The sequence below is a fragment of the Schistocerca americana genome, unplaced genomic scaffold (genome assembly GCF_021461395.2).
Source record: "Schistocerca americana isolate TAMUIC-IGC-003095 unplaced genomic scaffold, iqSchAmer2.1 HiC_scaffold_1160, whole genome shotgun sequence".
Lineage (NCBI taxonomy): Eukaryota > Metazoa > Arthropoda > Insecta > Orthoptera > Acrididae > Schistocerca > Schistocerca americana.
This window is the reverse complement of record NW_025725221.1, coordinates 10,001-17,500: the sequence shown is the minus strand read 5'-3', so window position 1 is coordinate 17,500 and position 7,500 is coordinate 10,001. Positions and strand designations below refer to the sequence as shown.

Genomic DNA, 7,500 nt, shown 5'->3' with positions numbered 1-7,500 from the left:
CCCACGATACATGCCAGTTAAACACCGACGGGCGGTGAACCAACAGCGTGGGACACAAATCCAACTACGAGCTTTTTAACCGCAACAACTTTAATATACGCTATTGGAGCTGGAATTACCGCGGCTGCTGGCACCAGACTTGCCCTCCAATAGATACTCGTTAAAGGATTTAAAGTGTACTCATTCCGATTACGGGGCCTCGGATGAGTCCCGTATCGTTATTTTTCGTCACTACCTCCCCGTGCCGGGAGTGGGTAATTTGCGCGCCTGCTGCCTTCCTTGGATGTGGTAGCCGTTTCTCAGGCTCCCTCTCCGGAATCGAACCCTGATTCCCCGTTACCCGTTACAACCATGGTAGGCGCAGAACCTACCATCGACAGTTGATAAGGCAGACATTTGAAAGATGCGTCGCCGGTACGAGGACCGTGCGATCAGCCCAAAGTTATTCAGAGTCACCAAGGCAAACGGACCGGACGAGCCGACCGATTGGTTTTGATCTAATAAAAGCGTCCCTTCCATCTCTGGTCGGGACTCTGTTTGCATGTATTAGCTCTAGAATTACCACAGTTATCCAAGTAACGTGGGTACGATCTAAGGAACCATAACTGATTTAATGAGCCATTCGCGGTTTCACCTTAATGCGGCTTGTACTGAGACATGCATGGCTTAATCTTTGAGACAAGCATATGACTACTGGCAGGATCAACCAGGGAGCTGCGTCAACTAGAGCTGAGCAGCCGGCCGCCCGGGAGTGTGTCCCGGGGGCCCGCGCGAACACGCAAGCGTCCGCTCAATTATTCTGCAAACAGGAGGAGGCTGAGCTCCCCTGCACAATACACCTCGAAACCCTCTCAGGTCCCGGCGGCGCGCAGCGCCGTCCTAAGTACTTGGTCGGGTTCGAGAGAGGCGCAATCGCCCGGGGTTTGGCGAGTAGACGCTTTAGGTGCGACCACCCGTGCTCCCAACTGAGCTTGCCGCTGCCGACAGAGGCCCGGGAGCGTGCTGTCGTGGCATTGCCGGCGGGAGACAACACGCGCCACCTACGGTGGCCGGCAGCTCCAACGCCAGCGCCACAGAAGGACAAAAGCCCCACTTGGGTGCCGAAGCGAACTCTCCCAGCACAGCGCACGCGCCAACACGTCCGCACAGCTGCGATACAATCCACCTGCGAGAACCGCAGAGGCGACCGAGCAGCAGACGGCGTCGCGGCGCCGAGCGCCGGGCGGCGGCGCATCCTCAGCGCACACAGTCCTCAATCGGACCAGCACACTGCAGATGTCCACCGCGCTTCGCACCGGGCCCGCGAGGACCTACTTTGGCCGCACGGCGCCGCGTGCAGGGTGCGCCGGCGCGCAGCTGCGCCGCCTGCCGCCTCCGTCGGCCGGCGCGCCTGCCACTGGCCGCCCCCACCAGCCGGCTGTAGCGCGTGCGCCCACGCACCGCGCGGCCAGCACGCCGGGAGGCCCCCCCTCACCGGCCGGGGACGGTCCCACCCAGCCACCGCCGCGTATCGCTTCACACCCACATGCCATTCACGTTCGTGGGCATGGTGGGTATCGCTGAAACAACCGGTTGGTAGCTCAACCGATCGTCGCCATCACTGATTCACCTCTAGCGAGAACAACCGCACCACAACGGTTTACCAGTTGTTCATTTGCGTAACGTCACCAGCAAACGTAGACGTCCATCGCCATTTGCAAATTCAACGATTGTTGCATGCCTGTGTCAGGTGTCACGACACACTATGTCTGCCCACATACACGCAACAACATGTGCACGCTTCGCGAACACGTGGAAGGTGGCCCCCGTACGTATGCGATGTCCATTGCGCGAACGACTGTCAACCGGCCTCTGTCGCATGTCGCAGATGTGGAACGCAGTGCACCATGCTATCACGGTGTGTGAGAAGAGACGACTACGTCTGACAACACGCACCACTACATCAACAGACGGCTCATGCTGATCGCCATCCACGGCATACCATACTGCAATCCAGCTCTTATAGGGAGACGACACGTAGCTGAGTGCACAATATTTGGACCGTATGGTTCGCCGTTGTTGGCGCAGTCGTGGTACGGTCACACATGTACCACGATGTATCATTCAGTACATGAGGACCAATGTGCAGTACAGTGTGTGATTTGGACGTACAACATCAGCGGACAGTTGACACAAGCCGTACCACAACGTAGGCTGTGCTTCGCCATGCGAATGCCAATGAACAACTGCGAAGGGCATTGAGCATGTACGTCCTGCTGCCATCCGCATTACAGTGTATAGCTGCAAGGTGTTTAACATGAAGCGATACTCTGGGGACCGGGCAGTGCGAGTAGCAAACTATATTGCGGGGGTTGCAGTTAGGCAACACTACACTAATTTAACGCGTCGTATGACAATTACAGAGCGGGTTAAGGCCCAACGTGTGTTGGGTTAAGGCCCAACGTGTGTTGGGTTAAGGCCCAACGTGTGTTGGGTTAAGGCCCAACGTGTGTTGGGTTAAGGCCCAACGTGTGTTGGGTTAAGGCCCAACGTGTGTTGGGTTAAGGCCCAACGTGTGTTGGGTTAAGGCGCAACGTGTGTTGGGTTAAGGCGCAACGTGTGTTGGGTTAAGGCGCAACGTGTGTTGGGTTAAGGCGCAACGTGTGTTGGGTTAAGGCGCAACATGGGTTAGGTTAAGGCGCAACATGGGTTAGGTTAAGGCGCAACATGGGTTAGGTTAAGGCGCAACATGGGTTAGGTTAAGGCGCAACATGGGTTAGGTTAAGGCGCAACATGGGTTAGGTTAAGGCGCAACATGGGTTAGGTTAAGGCGCAACATGGGTTAGGTTAAGGCGCAACATGGGTTAGGTTAAGGCGCAACATGGGTTAGGTTAAGGCGCAACATGGGTTAGGTTAAGGCGCAACATGGGTTAGGTTAAGGCGCAACATGGGTTAGGTTAAGGCGCAACATGGGTTAGGTTAAGGCGCAACATGGGTTAGGTTAAGGCGCAACATGGGTTAGGTTAAGGCGCAACATGGGTTAGGTTAAGGCGCAACATGGGTTAGGTTAAGGCGCAACATGGGTTAGGTTAAGGCGCAACATGGGTTAGGTTAAGGCGCAACATGGGTTAGGTTAAGGCGCAACATGGGTTAGGTTAAGGCGCAACATAGGTTAGGTTAAGGCGCAACATAGGTTAGGTTAAGGCGCAACATAGGTTAGGTTAAGGCGCAACATAGGTTAGGTTAAGGCGCAACATAGGTTAGGTTAAGGCGCAACATAGGTTAGGTTAAGGCGCAACATAGGTTAGGTTAAGGCGCAACATAGGTTAGGTTAAGGCACAGTACGGGTTAGGTTAAGGCACAGTACGGGTTAGGTTAAGGCACAGTACGGGTTAGGTTAAGGCACAGTACGGGTTAGGTTAAGGTACAATACGGGTTAGGTTAAGGTACAATACGGGTTAGGTTAAGGTACAATACGGGTTAGGTTAAGGTACAATACGGGTTAGGTTAAGGCACAATATGGGTTAGGTTAAGGTACACATTGTTGTAAGGAAAGGTGTTTTGGGGGGGGGGGGGGCCGGTTTGTTGATTGTGATTATCGTAAGTAAATGACTGCGGCATCATCGGATTTGCCACGTCAGGGTGCACCTTTGGCTCATAACAGGCGGCGCTCTGATTCCATGCTTGTGGCAGACCTGTGTCTTTCATTCCTGCCATTGTTTGTGTGGTGTGACAGGAGGCAGTATTGTGATGTTGGGTGCACCCCTGTGTGGGACATGTGTGGGTGTTGGTGGCTTAGCTGAGCAATGGTGGTTGTCGGAAGGGTGGGATATTCTGTTTTCCGAGTGGACCTCCCGGTCTGGTTATGATAGTGTGGATTGTCTAATGTGGCAGAGAGGATGCACTGGGTGTTGTTCCATGCTGGTGCTTACATATTGTCTGTGTGCCTGTTACAGGCAGAGAGTAGTGCGTGATAAGAGTGTCTGGCTGACGTGTGATTGTGAGCAGAGTCTTTCAGCATGTATACGGACAGTTGTATACATTATCTGTATTCTGATGGCTCTATCTATTACTAATCAGCGCCGTGTATACGTTTACTCCGGTTCCAGTCGAAACTATTGTATCTCTGTACATTAGTGACACGGCGAGCCCGCTATGTAGTTACTCGTCTCGGCAGCTTCCACCGGTGTATGGCAAATGATTATAAGGAATCAGTCTAGTCGTCAATACCGATAGTGTGACGTCACATGTCTGGGGTGGGGGACGCTGCGCCCTTCCGGTGGGTCATGGCCTAGGAAGACTCTTCCCACGCAGGGGGGCTTGGACTGTCATTGACTCTTCCGGGTAATATACTTGCCGTACGTTTTTGCGACTGCGAGTGCAACGCTCACCGGTACCGACATGGATGGAGCGCCTCCTAGCTGCCGCTGAGCATCTGCATTCGTACAGAGAGCAACGCGATCGCGTCTGTAGCTCGTACGTGGTACAGCTCGCAGCTCATGTATATGGACAGCGGGAATGTCGCATATTGGACATAACTCTTCATGAAACGCACGTTATAGGGGTGGATTGCACATTGCGAGTGCGAGCAAAGTCCGCCGTTCATCCGCTGGAGTTGCGAGTTGGGCGGTTGGGGTGGGGCACGAACGGGTGCAGGTGGAGTGATTGCCGGTCCACGACTTCGTGCGGCAGAGGCGCTGGCGTTGGGGTGCTGTTGTCGACAGAGGGTGCAGGCTTTGTGGGTGGGGTCGAACGAAGGGCACTGTGGGGCCAACGCTGTCTTAGTCGGCTTGGCGTCTCATAGATGACGGTATCGTCGTTGCAGGAGGTCATGTTGCGGGAGACCTACAGATGGCGGTATGTTTTGTTGGGTTAAGGCCCAACGTGTGTTGGGTTAAGGCCCAACGTGTGTTGGGGTAAGGCCCAACGTGTGTTGGGTTAAGGCCCAACGTGTGTTGGGTTAAGGCCCAACGTGTGTTGGGTTAAGGCCCAACGTGTGTTGGGTTAAGGCCCAACGTGTGTTGGGTTAAGGCCCAACGTGTGTTGGGTTAAGGCCCAACGTGTGTTGGGTTAAGGCCCAACGTGTGTTGGGTTAAGGCCCAACGTGTGTTGGGTTAAGGCCCAACGTGTGTTGGGTTAAGGCCCAACGTGTGTTGGGTTAAGGCCCAACGTGTGGTGGGTTAAGGCCCAACGTGTGGTGGGTTAAGGCCCAACGTGTGTTGGGTTAAGGCCCAACGTGTGTTGGGTTAAGGCCCAACGTGTGTTGGGTTAAGGCCCAACGTGTGTTGGGTTAAGGCCCAACGTGTGTTGGGTTAAGGCCCAACGTGTGTTGGGTTAAGGCCCAACGTGTGTTGGGTTACAGCACAATGTGGGTTACGTTAAGGCGCAATATAGGTTACGTTAAGGCGCAATATAGGTTACGTTAAGGCGCAATATAGGTTACGTTAAGGCGCAATATAGGTTACGTTAAGGCGCAATATAGGTTACGTTAAGGCGCAATATAGGTTACATTAAGGCGCAATATAGGTTACATTAAGGCGCAATATAGGTTACATTAAGGCGCAATATAGGTTACATTAAGGCGCAATATAGGTTACATTAAGGCGCAATATAGGTTACATTAAGGCGCAATATAGGTTACATTAAGGCGCAATATAGGTTACACTACGGCGCAATATAGGTTACACTACGGCGCAATATAGGTTACACTACGGCGCAATATAGGTTACATTAAGGCGCAATATAGGTTAGGTTAAGGCGCAATATAGGTTAGGTTAAGGCGCAATATAGGTTAGGTTAAGGCGCAATATAGGTTAGGTTAAGGCGCAATACAGGTTAGGTTAAGGCGCAATACAGGTTAGGTTAAGGTACGACATAGGTTAGGTTAAGGTACGACATAGGTTAGGTTAAGGTACGACATAGGTTAGGTTAAGGTACGACATAGGTTAGGTTAAGGTACGACATAGGTTAGGTTAAGGTACGACATAGGTTACGTTAAGGTACGACATAGGTTAGGTTAAGGTACGACATAGGTTAGGTTAAGGTACGACATAGGTTAGGTTAAGGTACGACATAGGTTAGGTTAAGGTACGACATAGGTTAGGTTAAGGTACGACATAGGTTAGGTTAAGGTACGACATAGGTTAGGTTAAGGTACGACATAGGTTAGGTTAAGGTACGACATAGGTTAGGTTAAGGTACGACATAGGTTAGGTTAAGGTACGACATAGGTTAGGTTAAGGTACGACATAGGTTAGGTTAAGGTACGACATAGGTTAGGTTAAGGTACGACATAGGTTAGGTTAAGGTACGACATAGGTTAGGTTAAGGTACGACATAGGTTAGGTTAAGGTACGACATAGGTTAGGTTAAGGTACGACATAGGTTAGGTTAAGGTACGACATAGGTTAGGTTAAGGTACGACATAGGTTAGGTTAAGGTACGACATAGGTTAGGTTAAGGTACGACATAGGTTAGGTTAAGGTACGACATAGGTTAGGTTAAGGTACGACATAGGTCAGGTTAAGGTACGACATAGGTCAGGTTAAGGTACGACATAGGTCAGGTTAAGGTACGACATAGGTCAGGTTAAGGTACGACATAGGTCAGGTTAAGGTACGACATAGGTCAGGTTAAGGTACGACATAGGTCAGGTTAAGGTACGACATAGGTCAGGTTAAGGTACGACATAGGTCAGGTTAAGGTACGACATAGGTCAGGTTAAGGTATGACATAGGTCAGGTTAAGGTACGACATAGGTCAGGTTAAGGTACGACATAGGTTAGGCTAAGGTACGACATAGGTTAGGTTACGGTACGACATAGGTTAGGTTAAGGTACGACATAGGTTAGGTTAAGGTACGACATAGGTTAGGTTAAGGTACGACATAGGTTAGGTTAAGGTACGACATAGGTTAGGTTAAGGTACGACATAGGTTAGGTTAAGGTACGACATAGGTTAGGTTAAGGTACGACATAGGTTAGGTTAAGGTACGACATAGGTTAGGTTAAGGTACGACATAGGTTAGGTTAAGGTACGACATAGGTTAGGGTAAGGTACGACATAGGTTAGGGTAAGGTACGACATAGGTTAGGGTAAGGTACGACATAGGTTAGGGTAAGGTACGACATAGGTTACGTTAAGGTACGACATAGGTTACGTTAAGGTACGACATAGGTTAGGTTAAGGTACGACATAGGTTAGGTTAAGGTACGACATAGGTTAGGTTAAGGTACGACATAGGTTAGGTTAAGGTACGACATAGGTTAGGTTAAGGTACGACATAGGTTAGGTTAAGGTACGACATAGGTTAGGTTAAGGTACGACATAGGTTAGGTTAAGGTACGACATAGGTTAGGTTAAGGTACGACATAGGTTAGGTTAAGGTACGACATAGGTTAGGTTAAGGTACGACATAGGTTAGGTTAAGGTACGACATAGGTTAGGTTAAGGTACGACATAGGTTAGGTTAAGGTACGACATAGGTTAGGTTAAGGTACGACATAGGTTAGGTTAAGGTAC

At 50.8% G+C, this 7,500-nt stretch overlaps 1 non-coding gene across 1 annotated transcript in view; it reads right to left on the bottom strand.

Moving 5' to 3' along the window:
- Nucleotides 1–713, bottom strand: part of LOC124562628 — a 1,910-nt gene extending 1,197 nt beyond the window's left edge. The window contains exon 1 of the ribosomal RNA XR_006969571.1: nt 1–713. This exon is cut by the window's left edge and continues 1,197 nt beyond it. This is a non-coding gene — a ribosomal RNA (small subunit ribosomal RNA).
- Between the last annotated feature and the right edge of the window lie 6,787 nt (nt 714–7,500).